Source organism: Mirounga angustirostris, unplaced genomic scaffold (genome assembly GCF_029215605.1).
Source record: "Mirounga angustirostris isolate CCGP_5_RB_7025 unplaced genomic scaffold, mMirAng1.0.hap1 SCAF_14, whole genome shotgun sequence".
Lineage (NCBI taxonomy): Eukaryota > Metazoa > Chordata > Mammalia > Carnivora > Phocidae > Mirounga > Mirounga angustirostris.
This window is the reverse complement of record NW_026991722.1, coordinates 27,495,690-27,519,338: the sequence shown is the minus strand read 5'-3', so window position 1 is coordinate 27,519,338 and position 23,649 is coordinate 27,495,690. Positions and strand designations below refer to the sequence as shown.

General features: G+C 44.2%; 1 long non-coding RNA gene across 1 annotated transcript in view; it reads right to left on the bottom strand.

The window, feature by feature from the left end:
* Positions 1–1,445: 1,445 nt before the first annotated feature.
* LOC123852631 (uncharacterized) overlaps positions 1,446–23,649 on the bottom strand; it is a 28,281-nt gene continuing 6,077 nt past the window's right edge. The window contains exons 2-5 of the long non-coding RNA XR_006792955.3: positions 20,819–20,951; positions 4,365–4,487; positions 3,821–3,863; positions 1,446–2,991 (exon numbers count right to left, since the gene is read on the bottom strand). This is a non-coding gene — a long non-coding RNA (uncharacterized LOC123852631). The remainder of the gene's footprint in view (positions 2,992–3,820; positions 3,864–4,364; positions 4,488–20,818; positions 20,952–23,649) is intronic.

Sequence of the window (23,649 nt, the reverse complement as noted above, 5' to 3'; positions counted from 1 at the left end):
TCTCTCTTCTCATGTCAGGTGTCTCCCCTCGGTGCTCTTTTGGCACTTTATAAATATCTCTGTTATATCACTTGCCACCTTTACCTGGTCCCTCACCAGACTGAGTGAGGTGTGGGCAGAAACGGTTTTATTTCTGCATATCCAGAGCCTGACACAATGCCAGTCTTAGCAGACGTCCTCGGTAAACATCACTGCAGAAGTGAGCGAAGGGAAGACTTGAGTCCTGGTGCCAGTGACCCAAGGGCTCAGACAATGAGTTTTGATTCTCATTAACCTCTAACCATTGATAGTTCCATCCCCCTGTTTGTTTTTTTAAAAACATAAAATGTATTATTTATTTCAGGGGTACAGGTCTCTGATTCACAATTACTACTGGATATTTACCCCAAAGATACAAATGTAGTGATCCGAAGGGGCACATGCACCATCCTCCTGTTATAAATACCCAATGGCTGCTCGATCCTCAGTGCTCATTACTGTTAGTAATTCTCTACAGCATATTACATGATCCAAGCTCTTTCGTATCTACTAGCCCACTTGAGCTTCTCAGCAATCTGGTGAAATAGGTTAGATCAGATATTGTTTTAATCATTTTAACAGCTGAGAAGATGAGTCACAGATATTAAATGGCTTTTCACGGTTACAGATTTCTGTAAAAATTATTTATTTCGTGTCTCCCCTGTGCAAGGCACTGTGATAGACACAATTGAAGACATGATCCTTGTCCTTCAGAAACCTATATTCTAGGAAAATTAAAACTTATCCTCCAAATAAACCACAGTATAAAGAGTGTATAATAAATCCAACCTTGAGTGCATCAGTCTCTTAAGGTGCTAGGACTTTGGTGGACAGAGGAATCAGGGAAGCTAGGGGGGACATCATTGTGGCAGGTGCAAAAATCACATGAAGACTGGCTAGCTAATGCCCTCCGGGCAAACATAGCCCTAAATGCCAAGCTCACCTCTCTGGATTTCTGCCTTCTAGATTTTGGTTTGCTAATCCCTCACAGTTCTATTTGATTTTTGATATTATAGAGAAAAAAAAAATTTTAAACATTTTTTCAGATTGTTTCAGTAGTTTTCAGAAGGAAGGTTAGCCCAGAGTAGCTGGACTGCCTCTACTAGAAGCAGAAGTCCGATATGGGGTCTGGATAGAGATAAAGGTCAGAATTTTCGAGCAGTGGAGGGACGTGAGTAGAGAAATGAATCAGGAAGTGGGGTATGGGGTTGTTTGAGGGAGCAGTTGCAGGGGCCACTAGAAGGGTGACAACAGAAGAAAAGGGATTCCTTTTATTGGTGTCCTTCCCTTGCTCCAGCCAACATAAAGAATGAAAGAGTTTATTGGGTTAATTCTCATATTGGTCCTTCTAAGCCTACTTAAACCCATGGGATTTCAAAAACAGGCAGCATTGTCTGACTTACTTAATTGCTTCCTTTTTGGGGAGCCATCAATTCCAATTGCCACCTCTGTCCAGAGGAAAGGGAAGCCTAAGCCACAGACAGACTCACCCCAGTCCAGGAGCAGCGAACCATTGTCGCTGCTCTCCAGGGGCCACCTCGAGGGGCCTGGCCAGGCAGTGGGTGAGCTCAGGGACTGGAGCCTGCACCAGCCCCAGGCACAAGACCAGTCAAGGTGCGGGGCTCTGTGTGTGGGCCTCTGGCTGCCCGCCTTCCCTGGCTCTAGGCGCTGAGCCCTCACTGAGGGAAGGGCCCAGAAAACCTTCAAGAAGCCGGCCCTGACATTGCTGTCTTATGTGAGAGAAAGAAACCACTATTTGTTCAAGCTATTGTGGTGAGGTTTTCTATCTTTTGCAAATGAAACCCCCTTAACTGAGATAGGGAGATTTCAAATGCCGGGGCCCCACATCAGAGTAAAATCATCTCCGGCACTGGAGTGAAAACACAATCAAACAGCAAATGTTTATTGAACCTTCTGTGAGCCCAGCCCTGAGCTAGTTGGCTCTGTGGCAATATCACCAAGGTAGCAGGCCTTGAAGGCCCTCACACCTAACTGAGCGATATAATTAATACAAACAATATCTCACTATCAAATATTAGAAAAGTCTTTAAGATAATAGTTTTTGACATCTTTTTTCCCTCCATGGTACCCTCCCGACAAAACACCAGACAGAAACTCAGTGTATAAAACATACAGTCTGCTTCTTTTAAAGAGAATGGGTACCTAGAAATCTACCCAATTGGCCCCTCTGTATCTTCTGTGATGGATGGTTGGAAATTTCCGACCTAGCACTGCACTGGATTTGAGAGTTGAGGAAGCTGGGTCTCCCTGGCGGATGAAAGCAGCTCGTTCTTGGAGAGGCCATAGGCTTGCCACGGTGCCTGAATGAAATCTTCAGCTCCGGGACCATCGTCAGGACTGTCTTCTTGCAGAGATCGGGGGGGGGGGGGGAAGGTTTCATGTCGAATGGCCTTGCAGCAGCAAGACCTGGCATGGGAGCCCAAAGGGAAGGGGAATCCAGATGAGCCACAGCAGCTAAAGCAAGCTTCATGGAGGAGGACCTGAGTAAGGTTATGAAATATGGATAAAGTCAAAATGGATCGGTGGTTCCATTGCCCCCATCAGATATCCGGCAATGTCTCAACACATTTTTGGATGTCACAATTCAGGAGGGGCCGTGGCAGCTAGTGGGTAGGGGCCAGGGATGCTGCTAAAAGTTTTACAATGCACAGAACAGTCACCACAACAAAGAAATCCCCATCCCCAAATGCCACCTGTGCTGAGGCTGGGAACGCCTGGAATAGATGGGGAGAAGGGGAGAGCGGGTCAGGCAAGGGGTGGTGTGAGCCAACGCACAGATGCAGAATGGGCTATAAGGGACTTGAGAACAGAGACCACCCTCTTCTCTGTACCCCCTCTTCTCTGTACCCCCAGCACACGTCAGTAGCTCCCAGATGAGTAATTAGTGGTTGGATAAATGAATGAACGCTGGCCATCCTTGAATTCTCCTTGGCTCTTTGGCATAAAAGGCCTCTGCTCAGAACAAAGAAAGATGTCAGCTTGGTTGATATTTTTTTCCCAGATCTCTCCTGCCCCACTTTTTCCTTATCCTAAATGTTTCCAATAGGTTGCTCTCTTACTTACTCACTCATCCTTCTCAACTTACGTACACTCTTACACCCAGCCTGCTCTCAACACTCACCCAGCCTGCTATCTGGTGGCCTCCTGCAGGGTCTCAGGAGCTGGAGAAGGTGCCAGGCCTCACCCCCACTGAGCAGGCAACTGCGGGTGCTGGAAAACTGGGGGTCCTTTTGTATTCATCCGCTCTCCGACCTCCCAGTTGTCCCACCTGTAAGTTCGCCCGGTACCAGCATGTCCCCAGGATGGACCCTCAGGCCCCAGAGAGTCCCACCCTCTTCTGGAAGGCTCTCTCGAGTAACTGATAGGTGCCTTAGGAGCCCAGATCCACTATACATCTTTTTATGCATATCCTGTTGGGAGACATGTCCTTGAACTCTCATTGCTTCCCAGACCTCAATACCATCCATTTTATTTCTGCCAAGAGCAGCTAGCTGGTGGAACTGCTCAGGACAACAAACAAAGGCAGGGGCGAGCCCAGGGCTGCAAGGCATCTGGTTCTTGGCCAACAACGTGTCCAAGAGACAACAAAGGATTAAACAACCCGTCAGAACAGCCAAAGCCAGGACACTGTCTATGGCTGCCTCCATCCCGCTGCCCTCTTTTCTGTCCCTGTCCCAGCCCCCTCCTTTTTCAGGCCCACTGTTCTCTCTCTCTCTCTCTCTTTCTCTCTCCTTTACTCCATATCAAAACACTTTCACAATATTTGCTATCAGTCACTGACCTCTCACTCTACTATAGATCCAAGTCTCCTCTTATCTCAGGTTCTAGAAGAAAAAGAGAAAAGGTTTGACCTCCACAAAATTCCTTTCAGGCTCTGGGACGCAGGAGGGGGTGGGATTTTGCACGGGGTTTATGCTGGGCTGTGGGCGACTCCTCCCTGGGATTCCTGAGATAACCGAGCACCATCACCTCCTTCCGAGAAGCCCAGGCTGCCCCTCTCAGATCAACTTATCCCCGTCCCTCAGAGGAGCACGATCAGGTCCAAAAGCCTCACCAGGTAGCTTGTTCAGGGCCACATGACTGAGTCAGTGCCGAAGACCGTGTTCAAATCCAGATGTGCTCCCCCGCAAGGGCCGCGGCCATAACGCTGGTCCGCGAGAGGACAGGAAGTGGCAGCAAAGAGCAGAGAAGGACGTGCACACATGGAAATGTGCTCCCGTGCAGAATGCTGGCGCTTCCATGAAGATCAGTGGACACAAGCGCGCTCGTGCTAGAAACATGCACAGCTGGATGGGAGGCCTGGAAATTCCTCCCCGAACACTTACCATAAACCCAGATGCAGCAGGCCCCGGGGACGGGGAGCAGGGACGGGCCTGCACCAGAAGTCCTGCTCTGCCTCCATCAGAGCCCCTGAGAAGGCATTGCCTGGCCTCTCTGACAATTTAAAGCTAGAAAAGAGAAGCAGTGACAAGAGAAAGTGGTGTGGCTTCTCAGGACTTACATCAGAGCAAAAAGAAAGAACTGCCCAAAGCCATGAAAGGGACAAAATCCTTGGGAGGCAGTGATTTCTCTCCTCCTGTTGAAGCTGGATTTTAAAATAGTGTGGATACATAGATATGTATGGAATATACAAGAAGACCACCTATAGAAATATTAATATTCATCTCTGGATGCAGGGATGACATTGTTTTATTATTTTACATTCCTTTATTTTATGGTTTTTCTCCTTTGACCACTTCTGGATTTTCATGTTCTTTATCATAAATACCTCTTACTTTTATAATTCTATATATGAAAATATAGAAGACCTGTACCCTATTTATGTTTTGAAGTTAATGATAATATATCCAGAAAAATGGAAGGAGGAGCTTTAAAAGTGTAGAGTGAAATTCTATGAGGAGTGTAAAAATATCCAAAGTCCAGAATGAACAGGATTTAGGAAAACAGCTAAGGATTCCAAATGGTTGAGTAAAGTTATGCTCAGAGAATGTAGAAAAGCAAGAAAAGGGCAAGCTGGCACCTGGAAAAGGGGCCGTAATGTTAAAGAAAGAACAGAAAGAAAGCAGGACTCATCAACACCTCTTCTCGAACATCTTCACCAGAGAAGGTTATCCTCAAGTTGGAAAAGGCCAAGTAGACACATAGAAAGAATGCAAGCCTAACATGGTCTGTTAATGAGGATTCTCGAATGTAGGTGACTGAATTCATCTGAGCTGATCAAGAGGAGGGAGGGGACTTTGGAGAAGAGGGTGGCTGGCGCCACTACGGGGAGGGCTGGTGCCATCCCAACATGGGAAGAACTATGGGACAAAGGTCTCCGGCCTGGAAGGCCAGAAGGAGGCCTCGGGGCAACCAGGACTTGTGGGTCTCACTACTTTCACTCTCCCTGCTTTGTCCTTTCCCTCACTTCTCCTCCCTCGTGATCTCTGTCTTCTCTGCTTGTCTCCTTAGCTTCACTCTGCAGAGACAGCCCGCTCGAGCCAGGGGAGATAGCTATCAGTCAGACCTCCCCTCCCCACACCCAGCAGCCTCAGGACAAGAGTCCTCTTTCCCCTGGTGTCTGTAGACCAGTCCCGGGCTCTGGCTATCCTTCAGGCCTATCAGCTGAAACCAATCACTGTCGCCAAGACCAGGGGTTCCACAGGCAGCCAGGCCCAAGTCATGAGCCCAGGCCTGTGGCCAGGTACGGGGACCGCTATCCCCAGCACCAACAAACAGTCTACAGCCACAACGTAAGAGAAAAGAAACAGAAAGCTCCTACCTACTCCACCTGAGATTCTGTCTGGGCTCAAATGTTTTGCGCTCTATTATTTTAAAATAAATGTCCAAATTGTCATTGGGGTCACCAACAATAATCCTTGATAAATTGTAGAAAATAGCACACATTGTAAAAGGTGTCATATGTTTTCTTAAGGGAGACAAGTAGTGCTTCGAAAGACCCTCTGGGAAGTCCCCAACATGGAGCCTGAGTCCCCCTGACGGGTCCATGCAAAGCCCTTCTCCTTCTGCAGGGAAGCAAATTTGGATTAATGGTTGTCATTGTCTATTGTTCTTAAGCAAGGTCCACCAAGGCCATTGCACCCTTTCCAGAAAATCAGTTGCGTGTCCAGTGAGGGAGGAGAACACGAAGCACCTGCAGACCTACCACTCAATGTGCCTTTTGTTTAGAAACCATGCTGGGTTTATTGGTACAAATAAATTGATAGAAAACTTGTCTATCAGTGTTCCAAATAAAGTAAAAGAAGGTTGTGTTTGGATGTCATCTTGGGCTCTTAATTTCTGCCCCGAGGGACATAATAAAAGAATTCAAAACATTCTTACCCCTGCCCCCAGGAACACTTAGTCAAGGGATAATGCTGGCCTAGGGTCAGGCCTTGGACAAGCCATTGCCCTTTGCCTCACTGTGGAGAGTGGCTCTTTTTACACCTAAGGGCATTCTGATTCCTGGTTGCCCCCTCGGAGCTGGGAAGGGACCAGGCAGCAACCTCAGGCATTATAACTTACAGGGGGTAAAAGGAAATGAAACTCCTTGACCCACCTCAGACCCTTGGGTTCTCAAAATTCCCATTCATTACAACCAAAGAATTGAAAAAGAACTTGCCTGGGAGCGCAGCCCGGACTCTGGCTAACAGAATAATTCCAGACACTACAGAACTTTTAGTTTCATTTGCATGCCTATAAAATCATAGAATGCTTGAGATTCATGATCCAACACCTCTTTACTAGAATGCCACACTCGGGGAGAAAGCATCATTGCTGTTGGACACAGGCCCAGATAGTACTGAGGTGCCCTGGTTCTCATTTGCAAGAGTTCCTTGTGAGTACATGTCTCTCAGGAACCCGGAGAAAGGAAGACAGATTAGCAGAGCGGGCATTAGGCAATCTGGATGCTCTGCTCAATTCCTACCATCTAACAAGTCCTTTGCTCATACCCGTGCATGTCAGCCACCGTGCTAGGCTTGGGGGGCGTGTAAAGATGAAAGACAATCCAGTGTACAAAGCTATTTCACAGATAGAATGATGGACCAAACAAACAAGAAAAAATTAAATGTAAAGTCTTGCATTTCAGTTGCAAAAATTCAAATCATACAATTACGTAGAAGGGAGGGCGCCTTCTCCAGGCTTCCTTCAAGACAAAGGAATAACCTATTGGTGACATTTCAAGATGTAAACAGCTGTGAAAGCACTTATAGCATCATAATATGCATCTAGAAATGATTACAACATAATTTACAGCAGGATGGGGGAATGGGAAGATGGCACATGCATTGAGGTGACAAGGTTCATAGGAAAAAGAATGAAATCTTCGAAAAAATCAAGTAGCATTTTAAGCATGCTCTGTAGAGATGTGGACAGAAAGAATGAAATAATCAGTTAAAAGTAGAAAGTGGTTGGCTCGGAAGAGTAGGAAAATAGATGGGGTGGGCTGGACAAGAAAGGACTGCTGTATTCTTGTAAAAAGCCTTGCATAACTAGCTACCCTTGAAGATTATGTACATGTTTTAAAATCGATCAAGTTTGTCAATTTTTTACCTTGATAAAAATTTCAACCAAATAAAAAATATTTTTGAAATATAATGTAAAATAGATATTCACAGCATAGTCCTTTGAACTGTAAAATATCCCCTAAACAAACAATAGTGAAGCAATTTCGGAAGGGAAAATATTTATAATGCAGATGGTACAAAGTTAATACTTAAAACACGCAAGCTGCCGGTACACATGCGGTAAGAAAAAGGCAATCATTGCAGAGGAACATGGACAAATCAAACTAGAAAAAAATCCAGAGTTGCAAGTTCAGATAGCCTGCAAACATGGTAAGATGCTCAAATTCACTAGCAGGCATGGAAATAAATGTTACGTAGCAACAAAATATCACTTTATGCCCTTCTGAAGGGCAAAAAAATGAAAAGCTGTAACTCCTGTTGCTGGTGTGGATGCAGACAAACTGTCCTATGTTGCCGGTGGAAATATAAAATACCACAATCATTTGGGATGCCTGGGTGGTTCAGTTGGTTAAGGCTCCAGTCATGATCCCAGGGTTCTGGGATCAAGTCCCACATCAGGCTCCCTGCTCAGCAGGGCGCCTGCTTCTCCCTCTGCCTGCTGCTCCCCCTGCTTGTGCTCTCTCTATATATGTCTGACAAATAAATAAATAAAATATATTTTTTTTAAATATCACAACCATTTTAGACAGCCATCTAATGTTATCACTAGAATTCCAAATGCGTATGACTTTTGACCTCACAATCCCCCTGCTGGAAATCCATCCTACAGAAATAAAATCACTAGTACATATGTGTGAGGGCATTGGGGGCAGCAGGGCTTATAGTGAGGAAAAAAATGGAAACAAATGGAATAACCATTAATGGGGGAATACAACCACATCATGAATATTATGCTACTATTTAACAGAATAAATAAGACATATAACAGGTGGCTTAAAGGGGTCTCAGGGAAGCATGGTTGGATAAAAAAAGCAAGTACAATCAGGAGGTCCTAACTGGATTCATTTTAATAAACAAATCACCAAATATTGCTGTACATGTAATATTTGGGTCCACATCACATACAGGATAGGCACACATATCTGTACATGCACGTATATGTAAGCATTCGAGAACATGAAGAACTAGGGCAGGAGGGACAGTAGTTGTGACCTTGGCTCACCTGGCTGGGGCAGGACATGATGTAGAAGGAGAAATGGAGGGAAGGGAGAATGAAGAGTAAACCAAAAAAAGAAAAAACTGCGCACAGATGAGCATATGCATAATCATATTTTGTCAGCTATTAAATTTGTGTTTGCAGGAGGTTACATGTCCAAGGATATTAAATTAAGACTGGTTTTTCTCCCCCCAAGACAGTAGAGAGCAGCTGCACCACCTCTACTCAGGCAAATGAGGTCCCTGGTCCCCCGCAGCCTGGACCTTGGATTTGGGACAGAAGCAGCAGCTTTGGAAAGTCTCCATCCACCTGCATTAAAATTATGACAAGATTTGGCAAATCAAAAACCATGATGCGCTACCACTTTATGCCTATTAGAACGGCTATTGTCCAAAAGACAAGAGATATCCAGACTTGGCGAGGATGCAAAGAAAAGGGAATGGTGGGAATGTAGAATTTTCTAGAATGTAGATCCCATAAAAAACAGGATGGAGTTTTCTCAAAAAATTAAAAATAGAACTACCATATGATCCAGCAATTCCACTTCTGGGTATATATCCAAAGGAAAGAAAATCTCTATCTGGAAGAGGTACCTACCCCCATGTTCATTGCAGCATTTTTCCCAATAGCCCGGGAGCACCTGGGTGCCTAGTCAGTCAAGCATCTGACTCTTGGTTTTGGCTCAGGTCATGATCTCAGTGTCATGAGAGTGAGCCCTGTGTTGGGCTCCACGCTCCTCACAGAGTCTGCTTGAGATTCTCTCCCTCTGTCCTTCACCCCACTCTCTCTCTCTCTCTCTAAAATAAATTAAACAAATCTATTCCCAATAACCCAACACATAGCAACAACCTAAGTGTCCATCAACAAACGAATGGATAAAGAAAATGTGGTTTATATATAAAGAAAAATGTGATATGGAGAAATAGCTATAATGGAATATTATTCAGCCATAAAAAAGGAAATCCTGCCTTTGCAACAACATGAATGAAATTTGAGGGCTTTATGCTAACTGAAATGAGTCAGACAAAGAATGACAAAGACCGTGTAATCTCACTTACATTTGGAATCTAAAAAAACAAACTCAGGGGCGCCTGGGTGGCTCAGTCGTTAAGCGTCTGCCTTCGGCTCAGGTCATGATCCCAGGGTCCTGGGATCAAGCCCCGCATTGGGCTCCCTGAACAGCAGGGAGCCTGCTTCTCCCTCTCCCACTCCCCCCTGCTTATGTTCCCTCTCTCGCTGTGTCTCTCTCTGTCAAATAAATAAATAAAATCTTTAAAAAAATAAATAAATAAAAAATAAAAAAACAAACTCAGAAACAGAAAGAATATTGGTGGTTGCCAGTGGAGGTGCCAATAGGGTGAAGGTGGTCGAAGGGTCCAAGCTTGCAGTTATGAGTAAATTCTAAGGATGTAATGTACAGCATGGTGACTATAGTTAACAATATACTATACTGTATAATTGAAAGTTGCTAGGAGAGTAGATTTGAAAAATTCTCAGCACCAAAAAAAAAAAAATTGTAACTATGTATAGTGATGGATGTGTTAATAACCTTATTGTGGGGGCATCTGGGTGGCTCAGTCAGTTAAGCGTCTGCCTTCAGCTCAGGTCATGATCTCCCGGTCCTGAGATCAAGCCCTGTGTCAGGTTTCCGGCTCAGCAGGGAGTGTGCTTCTCCCTCTCTGTTTCTCTGCCCCTCCCTACTGCTTGTTCTCTCTCTCAAATAAATAAATAAAACCTTAAAAAAAAAACTAACCTTATCGTGATCATCATTTTGCAATACATACATATATCAAATCACTACCTTGTACACCTTAAACTTACGCAATATGTCAATTATATCTCAGAGCTGGAAGATAAAAATGAATTATAAGATCTGTCCTTCCAGGGACACAGCCTTGAGCAGACAGCCCTCAGGCACCAGTCGGCATTGATCTCAGTGGCAGATGACCCAGGTGGTGAGGCCAAAACCACAACCAAAACCAAAACCGGAGCAACCCCACCTCACACTCACCCCTGACTCCCAAGCCCTTAGGAAGCCCAGCTTAGCACTTAGTCTCAGTGCTCTGCCCCCTTCCTTGCCCCCCTGTGATGTGCAGCACCAGCAGGGTATTAAGGACTAGACAATCTGGGTCTACACCTCTCTCTCTGTCTCTCACTCATGTGCCCTTGGAAGGATTCTTTCTCTTCTCTGAGCCCCTGTTTCTTCATCTATAAAATGGGAATGTCACTATCTCTCAGGGTTGCTGTGAGGATTAGATTATATACACGGAGCACTCAGAACAAAGTTGGCCTTCGCCAAGGAATTATTGGTTCTCTAGTGACAGTTAATACTGTAATTATTTGGGGGACAGGCTCGGGGGACTGGCCATGATGGGGATCAGCGTGCATAACTTTCCTTGCGATCAAAGCAACATAAAGGTTTTTCTAGCTTGCAAGTGGCCTTTCCAAATAACCTGGATGCCCACCCAGTGCTGGTAGGAATGTGAACTGATACAGACTTTGAGAAAGTCCTGAGGTGGAATATAGGAACTGACTTAAGAATAGGCCTGAGGTGTATAATGGGTCTGAAGGACTGGAGGCTGGGAAAAGCTCAGCCTGCCCAGGATTAAGGGAAACCAGTCCTTCTGGCCATCCCACTCCTGGAATCTGTCCTAAAGGCTTGTGCACCAACAGGTTATTTTCAGATTCATTTACAATAACTTAAAAGTGGAAACACCTTGCATGACCAAAAAAATAGGCCCATTGTTAAGTAAAATAGGCATATCCTTTGGACAGGACATCATGCAGCCATTTTAAATGATGCTTACAGAATTTTCATATCATAGGACTAATCCTACTGGTATAGGGTTAAGTTGTAAAAGGAGTGGAGAACAGAGTTTGTGCTCTTGGATCTCATATATAAAGAACTGATGCAAAAGGGAGGGGACTGGAAGGGAACATGCCAATGTTGCCAGTGGGTAATACACCTATGGGTGATTTCCTACAATCTCTTATCATTTTTGGTATTATTCAAAATGTCTACAACGTGCATGCAGCACCATGATGGCTGGGGAGGAACAGCCAAAAAGTAAAAATAAAAACAAAAGCTGGTGAGATCGTTCACTGAGCACCGTGGTCATTGGAGGTCCCATCTCTTGAGAAATATGTAGGCCAGGTCACCCTCTGATCTTGGAGCTTCACCCTCCTCCACTGCACTTTCGACCTGGGGGAAAGATCTGTCCCTTCCACCGGCTGGCTCAGGAACCAGAACCTCTGACATCCCAGAGCAAGGAGATCTGGGGCTGAGGACAGGTGGGGTTGCAAGCTGAAACCAGACACCTTCACAGCCACCACCTGAGCCCCCTGCTCTGATCAGGGAAAGCCTCTGAGAAGGGCCAGTGCTGACAGCTCTTGGGAAGGAGGGGAAATTGGTTGTGGGGAAATCAGAAAAATTTGTAAAGAGAGAGTGAATAGATGGCAAAGCATCCTCCTTCTACTTTTTTAAGTTTGATGGAAAGTGCTGGTGAGCACAAAGTTGATAGTTAATAAACTAGAGATGCAAGCAGAGGACCTTTCCAAATTGGGGGGGGGGGCAGAGAAAAGGGGTCGCTGAGCTGAGTAGAATCCACAACACAGAACTGATGACATTGGCCCTCCACCCCCTCCACCATCCCCTTCCGTTTTCTCCCCTCCTTCAACCCCTCCCTCTCCCCTTCTCCCACTGTTTTAAGCCACCTGGAGTCCCACCCCCCAGGAGGGACAAGCTAGTGAGAAGAACTGCACGTTTCCTCCCCAAGGTTGGAAGCGGGGGCTCAGCCCAGTGAGGGGAAGCCCAGTTGGTGGTTTTTCAGGTGGGACCCCAAGGGAGGATTTGGCCCCCTTTGCCCTTCTAAGCTCTCCTGGGAGGTGAGGGCAGAGCCCACTGCAGAGAGAGTTGCACTTCCTCACCACACCGTGAGATTCTCTGGGTCCTGCCCACTCCCACCCTCAGCTCTAGGGTGGACCTGGAGGAAAGGTAAATAGGGAGGGTGATGATGCCTTTGGCCTCTGGCATGTCACCCTCCAGCGTCCACTCTCTCCTGCCTCAACCGTTCCTGTCTTGGCTCCCATTCCCATAATCTCCCCTCTGGTGAGGGCTGACTTAAGAATAGGGGAGATTCATGGCACCAGAAGGGTCCTTTAAGCACATCTAATCCTTGGCCATAGTTTTATAGAGGAGAAAAGGGAAATTACTTTATGGAGCCCTTCCAATAGCCCCAAAGCTCCTAAGTCACAGAAGACCAAAGCTATGACAAATGCTGGCACCAATCTGTGAGACTCAGGTCCTTCCTAACTACGCCCAAACACCCAACCCCCACCTCGGTGCTCACAGAAAGGAGGAAGGGGTGACTAAACAGGGCCCAGTTGTGCCTATGGCCTCTGACTTCTCCCCATGGTCCCCCGAACACCTCGCTCACCTTCCACCCCGAGCAGTGCTCTGCGTGACTGAATGACTTCATACAAATTGCATTTATTTGCTTGTTTCTAATCACTTCCTAGGATCTCATGCCTTCTAGATGGTAAATAAAAGGGAACAGAAGATGGTAAATAAAAGGGAACAGAAGATGCCCCCTAATGACCTGGAAAATCAAGTTCATACCTTTCCCAAATCAGAATCAATTTGTTCTAAATCTAGTCAAGTCAGAGCCAACCATTAGCAGAAGACCCACCCACTTGGTCTTTCCCCCTGTCTCTGAAGGCAGAGTGAGTCATCCTCAAACCCAGCTTAATCTGAGATGAGTCAGTATCTCCTGTTTGCCTACATGGTCATTACTTTCTCTTCAGAAAAAAAAAAAAAGGCCCTTATCTACAGATGGACAAGCATTGACAAAAATGATCCTTCAAAAAACATCACCAGTCTTATACAGTGTCTAAAACCCCACTGTTTCAGACACTTCTCAGGGCAAGGATCCTTTCTAGAATATTTGATGAAACCAGATCAGCATTTTATTAAGTCACAATCAGTATATCTCAGTGGTGAAGAATCCAGTTTCTGGGCTGAGTTCCACTCTGGTATGGATGAGTAAGCTTGTACTGTACCACCCTTCCTGAAGATAACAACTATCAGCTCTGGACCAAAAAAAAAAACCCCAAAAAACAGAAACACCTGAAAGCTGAAGGTCCTGGAGAGTACACAAGAGCTACACACTGTAGAGGGAGGGTGATACTTGAAAGAAGGAAACAGTATGAGATGAGTACCCTGTTTTTATGACTCTCAGCCTGGGGGCAAGCTGCAGTCAGTGTCCTGAGGGGTAACTAAGACTGATAGAGACCCCACAGTCTTTTTGGCCTGAAGAACCAGAACCAGGGGCAACCAGAATTTGGGAGTTACCACAGCTGCTGGAAAGTAAGGTGGAATCTAGGAAAGGAGAGGGACAGAGAGAAAAAGTCTCAAATTTCAGGTGTAGACTCTGCTCAGATTTCTGCCTGACCCCTAGTCACCTGTATGCAGGACAGACTTTAGGCAGCCCAGCTAGGGATAAGACAGCGGAACTGAGATTTGAGGTGTCACCCTTAAAACAGAGTTTGCAGTTTGAGCCCAACCAAGTTAATTATTTGCTAAAGCAAAAATTCAAACCTTCTTGAAGGAATTCAGCAGATCCAGACTGTACAACATAATAATCACACTATCTGGAATACAATCCAAAAATCCCTTGACATACGAAGAAAATGTGACCCATGCCAAAGATGAAAGACATTCAACAAAAACCAAGCTCAAGATAATGCAGATGTTGAAATGGGCAGAAAATGATTTTAGAGCAGCAATTTTGACTATGCTAAATGATGTAAAGGAACATGATGAGATAATGATGAAAAGATAATGCTAGCAGATAAATAAAAGCTACCATAAAAAAGAATCAAATGGAAAGTCTGTAACTGAAAAATGCACTATCTAAAATTTTAAAGAATTAATTGGATGGGCTTAACAGAATGGAGAAAACAGAGGAAAGAGTCAGTGAATCTAAAGAGAGATCAGTATAAAACATCCAACCTGAAGAATACAGAGAAAAACAATAGGGCCCATAGGATAATATTGAAAGGTCTAACATACATGTAGTTGGAATCCTAGAAGGAAAAGAGAGATGAACAGGATAGAAAAAAATATTTGAAGACATAATGACCAAAAAATCCCCAAACTTGGGGAAAGAAATATATTTATACACCTGAGAAGCTTGGCAAGCCTTAAGCAGGTTAAATAAAAGAAAACCATGCCTGGGCACATTAGAGTCAAACTTCTGAAAACCAGTGGTAGGGAGACCATCTTGAAAGGGTGCAGAGAAAAACAACATTTTACAAAGAAGGCAACAGTGATTAAAAAAACCGGTTTCAGAAATGATGGAGGCCAAAAGACAGTAGATCAACATCTTGGAGGGCTGAAAGAAAGAAAAAAAAAATATCTAGCCCAGAATTCTATATCCAGGAAAAAAAATATTTATCAAGTCTGAAGGCAAAATAAAGATTTTTCAGATAAAAGAAAACTAAAAGAATTTGTCACCAGCAGATCTGCGCTACAGAAATGCTAAAGGAAATTCTTCAGGCTGTCTAAGAGAAATGAGACCAAATGAAGATATGAATTTTAGGAAGGAATGAAGGGCAACCAAAATGATAAATATCTGGTAAATATAAAAGACTGGTTTTTCCATCTTAATTTCCTTCGAACACATAGGACTATTCAAAACAAAAATTGTAACACTGCCTTGTATTTATAACATAGGTACATGTCAGATGTCATATAAAGGAAATGTTCTATGTCAGATCTATATTCCACTGGGGGGTGATCAGTGGACCTATATGGTTGCAAGGGTTCTATATTTATGTGAAGTAGGACAATATTTAATTAGGCTGTGAAAGTTAAGACAGTATATCGTGATTATTAGAGAGCCACAGAGGTGGGGGATGCAATGAAATATAGCAAAACTACCAACATGGAAATTAAAATGGAATTCTAAAAAATGTTCAAATAATAATTTTTAAGAGGCAGCTGGTTTCCCCCGGAGTGCATGATCCAAAAGAGAGAGTGAGAAGGAAGCCACAATGACTTTTAAGATTCAGTTTCAGAAGTCATGATATCACTTTTGCCATATTCTACTCATTAGATACAAGTCACTAAGTCCAGCCACAGAGGAATTAGGCTTCACCCTTTGAGGGGAGGAGTATACTCCTGGACATATATTAAAATCATCTCAACTCCCCAGATGCAATTGCCTTTAATTTTCTTCTGAGTCTTTCCAGAAATTATCTACACATACAAAAGCTGATAGTCCTTTCTCCTTAACATAGCTAAAATCTCACTATCTATATATATTCTACACCTTGCTCTTTCTGTTTAATACTATATCTTAAGAATCCTCCTAAGTCAGCACATAGAGATCTATCCCGTCCATTAAATAGATTCAAAGCATCCAATCGTAGGATGTCTACAGTACTTCATCAGCCCCTGCTGATGGTCATATAGGTTGTTTACTATAACAAAATAATGCCGCAAGGAAGATTCTAGTAAGTATATTTTTGCCAGCTTAGGCAAAAAATAAAGTTCTTGGAGTAGAATTTCTGGAAGAGAGGATATACACATTTGCAATCCTGATTATGTCAATTCACCTTCCAAAAAAGATGACTGGTTGATACATTCGTCTGTGTTACTGAGAGCCCATCTCCCTACCCTCGGTAATGCAAGGTTTTAATGTAGCTTTAAAATGTTGCCCACCTGATAGGTCCAACAAGGTATTTCATTGTGGAGTTGATTTGCTGTTTTAAAATCAGCATTAAGTTTATCAGCCATTTTCATTTCTTTTCTATGAAATATCCTATACCTTACTAACGTGTGAAACAAAGGAAGCGTGTCTTTATCTATCATATATGCTGCAAATGTTTTCCCTCACTTTGTCATTTGCCTTGTGCCTTTTACTCCCCATACAAAATGTTTAAGTTTTGAACTAGTCAAGTTTAAAGTGAATTTCTTACAAGATCAAAAGTATCAACATTTCGTTTTATGATTTCTGGGGTTTTTTTCCCCCAAAGTTAGAGAGATCTCCACTTCGTGTTCATTTTAAAAGTCATTCATGCCCTTGGGGTGCCTGGGTGGCTCAGTCGGTTAAGCGTCTGCCTTCAGCTCAGGTCCGGATCTCAGGGTCCTGATCTCAGGGTCCTGGGATCAAGCCCCGCAGGGAACCTGCTTCTCCCTCTTCCTCTGCCTGGGCTCCCCCTGCTTGTGCTCTCTCTCCCTCCCTGTCAAATAAAGTAAATATCTTTGAAAGTCATTCATGCCTTCTACTAGCACTTTTATGGTTTCAACATTTACCTTCAGGTAATTGTACCATCTAGAATATAGATTAAAAAGTAAGGACAATATCTAGCTTTATTTTTTTTATCCAAAGGCCTAACTGGTTTTCCCAGCATCACTTATTAAAGAATCCATTTCTCTCCAGTGATCTGAAATGCCATTTTCTTAGATGTGCTATGTTCCCTCTGTTTTGCAGACGGTTCCCTCTGTTTTGCAGATGCTTTGTTTCATCGACCAACAACTCCTCTCTGAGGAAGGGCAGCTTTGCAGCACAGAGAGGAGAAAGGTCTGGATCTTTGGAGCTCGGAGCCAGGGAAGCAGCACAGCTGTGGGGCGCAAGGGGTGCTGTCTGAGCAGCTTGGGAGGGAGAGCGGGAGGAGGGTGAGGATTTGGGGAGTACTAAGCACGCAGTAAAGAGATCGATGTCTAAATGACATAAATTACATAATGATATTTTTAAAAGCAATTGCACTGCTTCCCAAAGCAACTGAAATCATGAGCAATTGTCCAGATCCTCAGAGGACCTGCTTTTATGAACAAAAGATGAGTTTGCTCAGAGAAAGACATGTATCATATGATCTCACTGATATGAGGAATTCTTAATCGCAGGAAACAAACTGAGTGTTGTTGGAGTGGGGGGTGGAGTGGGAGGGATGGGGTGACTGGGTGATAGACACTGGGGAGGGTAGGTGCTCTTGTAAGCGCTGTGAATTGTGCAAGACTGTTGAATCTCAGATCGGTACCTCTGAAACAAATAATGCAATCTATGGTAAGAAAAAAAGAAGAAGAAGAAGGTAGCGGGAGGGGAAGAATGAAGCGGGGGAAATGGGAGGGGTAGACAAACCATGAGAGACTCTGAAAAACAAACTGAGGGTTCTAGAGGGGAGGGGGCTGGGAGGATGGGTTAGCCTGGTGATGGGTATTGAGGAAGGCACGTTCTGCATGGAGCACTGGGTGTTATGCACAAACAATGAATCATGGAGCACTTCATCTAAAACTAATGATGTAATGTATGGGGATTAACATAAGAATAAAAAAAAAAGATGAGTTTGCTAATTAGCTAGCCAAACATTTCTAAAGTTCTTGCAATCATTTTGACCTCTGATAGGTATCTATTTTCTGCTACTGTCTCCCATCTGACTCTTGAATTCATACTGGTTTTTATCAGAATCTGAATCCATGCATATTCCAAACAAGGGGGGGCCCCAAAATAATAAGATGATCCTGCCCCTTTCTGAAGATTAATGGCATTCTTACTATGAGCAGGCACCAGCCGTGTTGAAGCTCGCCCTGTTGTCCTCACTGCAGCACCACGAGGAGGCCACCATTACCCATGCTTTACGGAGAAAATAATTCTTGCCCAAAGTCACACTGTAGTGAGTGGCGAAGCTAGAAGTCAGCGCAGCGCCATCTGATGCAGAAGGGTGGCCTTGCCGGGAGGCCACATGACCTTTCCCATGTGATCTATAGCGTAGAGGGCATGTGACACAGAGAGGTTTTTAAAATTGGGGTTCCCAGGGAAGAGGAAATGGAAAGAAGACTAGGAAAGCAACAACCAGCCCCATCTTCATTCAGAACTAGCAAGAGGACGTGGCCTCATTTACGCCGGTGGAGAATGACTTAGGAAACCCTGAGCTGTCAGTCCTTTTCCCTAAGTGGTGTGAGTTGCTGCCCCACTGGCCTGCCCTCAGCCCCAGACTCCTCCTGCCGTGTCTCAGGGGAATGCCATTCTCTCTGGAAGCCTCTCAGCAGAGATCTGATTTGACCTCCTTGGCTTCCTGGCCACCCGAACCTTGCAGACGGCCCTGTCTGTGAATTGGGGCGTTATTTTACCTGGACATGGAATCAGCAGGTGCAAAGAGAAAATCCTATCAGCCTGTAACCCTGTGGCCTCCAACTGGAAATTCCTGTAGGTTCCTTCTGCCGTTCTTCCTTGCTGCTACATTTCCACTCACAGCCCCTCCTGAGGTTTACACCCTAGTTCCACTGACCTAGGCCGGCTTGGGGGGGGGTTCACCAGATTAAACCCGATTAAGAGCGTCAGGTGACAGAGAAGGGCCCAAAGTACCCCAGAAACAATCCTGGTTTCATGTTCCAATCCTTCCTTCTCCCAAGTATTCATACAGGGTGACCACATACAGTTGTGCAGGTTGTATACTGCACAACATTACTGAGCATATAAATCACAATGGCCCCTGATTCGTACTCTCCGTGTTTCCTCAACTACAAGGACGCTGGCATCAATTTACAGCTCATCCTCAAAAGCTTGTACACATACACCCCAATCCTCTCAGATCCTCCCAACAAAACTGAAGCAAAGGAACTCAAAAGGAAAGGGCAATATTCTGCCTTTGATAACTGGGAAGATGAATGCCTTCTCCCGCCCTCCACTCTCCCCCACCACCCCAGTATTCATACGTAGATCCATAAAACCTTTGAGAGATTCTGCCAAGAAATGCATAGTGCGGGCTGTTTCTAGAAGAGTGACCACATGTCTGATTGGCCCAGGACAGTCACAGTTTATGACTATTGTACTGGTGGTCCCAACAGTCCAGCACCTGTCCCAGATAAACGTGTCCTGGTTTGGATAGTAAATTATAGTCACCCTACTGAAAAGCCACAAATGGGCCAGTCCAGAGAGACTGGGGAAGGGTGGCATCAGCCTATTGACCAATAACACAAACACAAAGAGTCATTTGATTGAGCACCCACTATGTATATATATACACCCATGTCGACAAGCCAGTGTTACATGCATGTATGTATGTATATGGTTTTTATATACAAATGCATACATGTAACATGTGTGTATATCCATACACATATGTAGCTACTATCTATTGAGTGTTGGACACCCCTCAACCTGCCGGCCTTTGTACTAAGAGCCCTATGGGCTCTGGATCTATCTGCATATACACTTTAAAACCAAGATTTTATGGGGCGCCTGGGTGGCTCAGTTGGTTAAGCGACTGCCTTCGGCTCAGGTCATGACCCTGGAGTCCCGGGATCGAGTCCCACATTGGGCTCCCTGTTCAGCAGGGAGTCTGCTTCTCCCTCTGACACCCCCCCCCCATGCTCTCTCTCTATCTCATTCTCTCTCTCAAATAAATAAATAAAATCTTTAAAAAAAAAAAAAGATTTTATTCTGACACTTCCAATTCCAATCCAATGTAATAAGGGTCATGCTAGCCTTTCCCCTTTCCTTACCTGTAGCTTTTTTCTCCAGCAGAGAGAAATCTGGCTCATTACCTACATCATATCTGCTTGTCTGTTCAACGCTCAGGTACACATACATAGTTTCAGAACCTCTAGCTCTATCCTTATGAGAAACAAATTTACTAACTACAGTACAGTGATTATGTGCGGTGTTTTGTCTTAACCTGGGCATTCAGCGCAGTGTTTTGTCTTAACCTGGGCATTCAGTCAAAACACTGTTTTCCAAAGAAACTTAGGCTAGTTCTGTATTCTCTCCTGTGGGGCTAAGTTACTCTTTTGTAATACATTCAGGTGTTTTGTTACCTTTGTATTCCATTTGGGGTTCTCCCCATATCCTGGTTAATTTCTTTAAATTACATATGTAAAATTCATCCTTTGTGGTGTAGAATTCTGTGCGTTTGCCCTTGTAATTGGACAAATAGAATCACATGTTCACTCCCCCAAGGCATGATATGAGACAGTTCCATCGCCCCCAAATTCCCTGCTGCAGCTCCATTGTAGTCAACCCCTTCGCCAGCCCCTACCCGGGTAAGTAACCCTGATCTGTTTTCTGTCCCTTTGATTTTGTCTCTTCCATGAACGGAATTATACCATACGTACCCTTTTGAGCCTGTCTTCTTTCACCAAGCAAAATGCATTTAGTTTATCCCTGCTGTTGTGTCAATCAGTGGTTTCTTCCTTGCTGTCCCTGGGTAGCACTCTGCTGTATGCACGTATGACAGGTTGTCGCTCCCTGTGAATGACATGTAGCTGTTTCTAGTTTAGGGTGAGTATGAATACACATGCTATAAACATTCTCACACGGACTTTTTGAAAACAAATTTTTATTTCACCGGGTAGATACGTAGGAGTGGATTGCAGGGCTGCACGGTAAGAACTTCTTAACTTTTCTAACTCTGTAAGAAACCGACAGACTGTCCTCTAAAGTGCACAGTACCGTTTTGCATTCCCACCAGCAGTTCGTGCCGGGTCAGTTGTCCTGGGCTCTTCAGCACACTTATTGTCAGTATCCTTTATTTTCGCCATTCTAATGGGTGTGGAGCAGTATCTCATTGTAAATTTAATTTGCATTTCCTTAATGACTAATGACTTTGAGTGTGTTTTCATGAGCTTATTGGCCATCTGTAGATCTTCTTTGGTGAAGTGTCTGTTCGAATCTACTGATTTTTTTTTTTTAATTATTCTTTTCTTATTGTTAGTTTTTGAGAGTTCTTTGTATATTCTACACAGATCCTCTGTCAGAGATGTGATTTGCAGATATTTTCTCCCAGTCTGTGGCTTGTCTTTTCATTCTCTTAACAATGTCTTTTGGAGAGTCAATGTTTTTAATTTTAACAAAATCCAGTTTATCATTTTTTTTAAATTAGTACTCTTTGCCTAACCTAAGCTTACAAAGATTTCTTCCCTGTTTTCCCATAGAAATTTTATAGTTTTACATTTTACCTTTTGGTCTATACTACATTTTTGGTTAATTTTTGTATAAGGTGTGAGTTATGGGTCAAGGTCCTTTTTTTATATTTATTTATCTATCTATTTATTTATTTTGGTAGAGGGACATGCAATTGTTCCAAAACCATTTGTTGAAAAGATTGTCCTCTCTCCATTGAATTGCCTTTGGACTTTTATCAAAAATCAGTTGGCTGCATTGGTATTTCTGGACTTTCAGTTCTGTCTCATTGATCTTTGTGGCTCTCATCCCACCAATACCACATTATCTTAGTTTCTGCACCTTTATCATGGTTCTTGAAATCATATTAACAACAGTCCTCCCAGGGCGCCTGGGTGGCTCAGTCGTTAAGCGTCTGCCTTCGGCTCAGGTCATGATCCCAGGGTCCTGGGATCGAGCCCTACATCGGGCTCCCTGCTCAGTGGGAAGCCTGCTTCTCCCTCTCCCACTCCCCCCGCTTGTGCTCTCTCTCTCACTATGTCTCTCTCTGTCAGATAAATAAATAAAATCTTAAAAAAAAACAGTCCTCCCAATATATTCTTCTTTTCCGAAAAACAATTCTGGTTCTTCTAGTTCCTTTGTCTTTCCATATAAATTTTAGAATCTGCTTGTAGAAAAAAAAAAAAAAAACAGCTTATTGATATTTTGATTGAGATTTTTGAATGTAGAGATGAACTTGGGGAGAATTGACCTCTTAAACTGAGATTTTCCGAGTTCATGTATCCAACACAGTATAACCCGCTGGTTACACAGATAATTGAAGGATAAATGAGAAAATAGGAGATTCTGAGCAGCCCAAGTATTAGTAACTAGAGGAAGCAGCTACCCCTCCCAGGGCTGGGGGGGAAGGGGGAGGTAAGGTTACTGAGGTTTAGGAGCTCAGAGGAAGGGGCCCTGCGCAGCTGGTGGCCAGCTCGATGAAGAGGGCGACTAATGCTCAGATGATAGGGTGGGAGGGGGACAGACATACCTAACTGGTGCTGTAGCCCTGAGGGGACTCAGCAGGCTTCCACTGTCAAAAGAACTCAGAGCCTGGACCCAGAACTCTCATCAGGTGCTGGAACCATGCTAACAGGAACTGGAAGCCCAGCTCCCAGCTCCCAGTCTCTCTCTAGTGCCTTCCGCTGGCCAGCAAGCGTGTCTGAGAAATGTGGTTTGCAAAGTGCCAGCCTCAGCATCTGCAGCAGGGTATAGAAACAGAGGCTTGGGGCTGAGAGCCAAGTCATCAATCACAGCACACTCAGTTACACTGAAAACCACTACTGGAAGCTGTTCTTCCATACATCTGAGCGTGTCCAGCACAGTACCGCGGGCATGATACAGGTTCAAAATTTTTTGAATCTGAGCTATTTAAAGTACTGTTAATTCAGGAGTGAAAGGTGATATTACTACAGACCTCACAGACATTAAAAAGACATTAAGGGGGGACGCCTGGGTGGCTCAGTCAGTTGAGCATCTGCCTTCGGCTCAGGTCATGATCCTAGGGTCCTGGAATGGAGCCCCACGTCAGGCTCTCTGCTCAGCGGGGAGCCTGCTTCTCCCTCTCCCTCTACTGCTCCCCCTGCTTGTGCTCTCTCTGTCTCTCTCTCTCTGTCAAATAAATAAATAAAATCTTAAAAAAAAAAAAAGACAGTAAGGGAATATTATGAACAATTCTGTGCCCATAAATTCAACAACTTGGATGGAATGGACCATTTCCTCGAAATACATGACCTACCAAAACTTACTCTAGAAGAAATAGATAAATCTGAATAGTACTCTATCAAAAAGATTAAATTCATAGTTTTAAACCTTCCAACCAACAGAAAACTCTAGGCACAGATGATTTGGTTTAAGTGGGGAATCCTACCAAATATTTCATGAAGATGTCATACCAATTCATAATCTCTTTCAGAAAACAGAAGAGGAGGACACATTTCCTGACTCATTTTATGAGGCCAGCATTACTCTGATGCCAAAACCAGACGCAGACATTGCAAGAAGC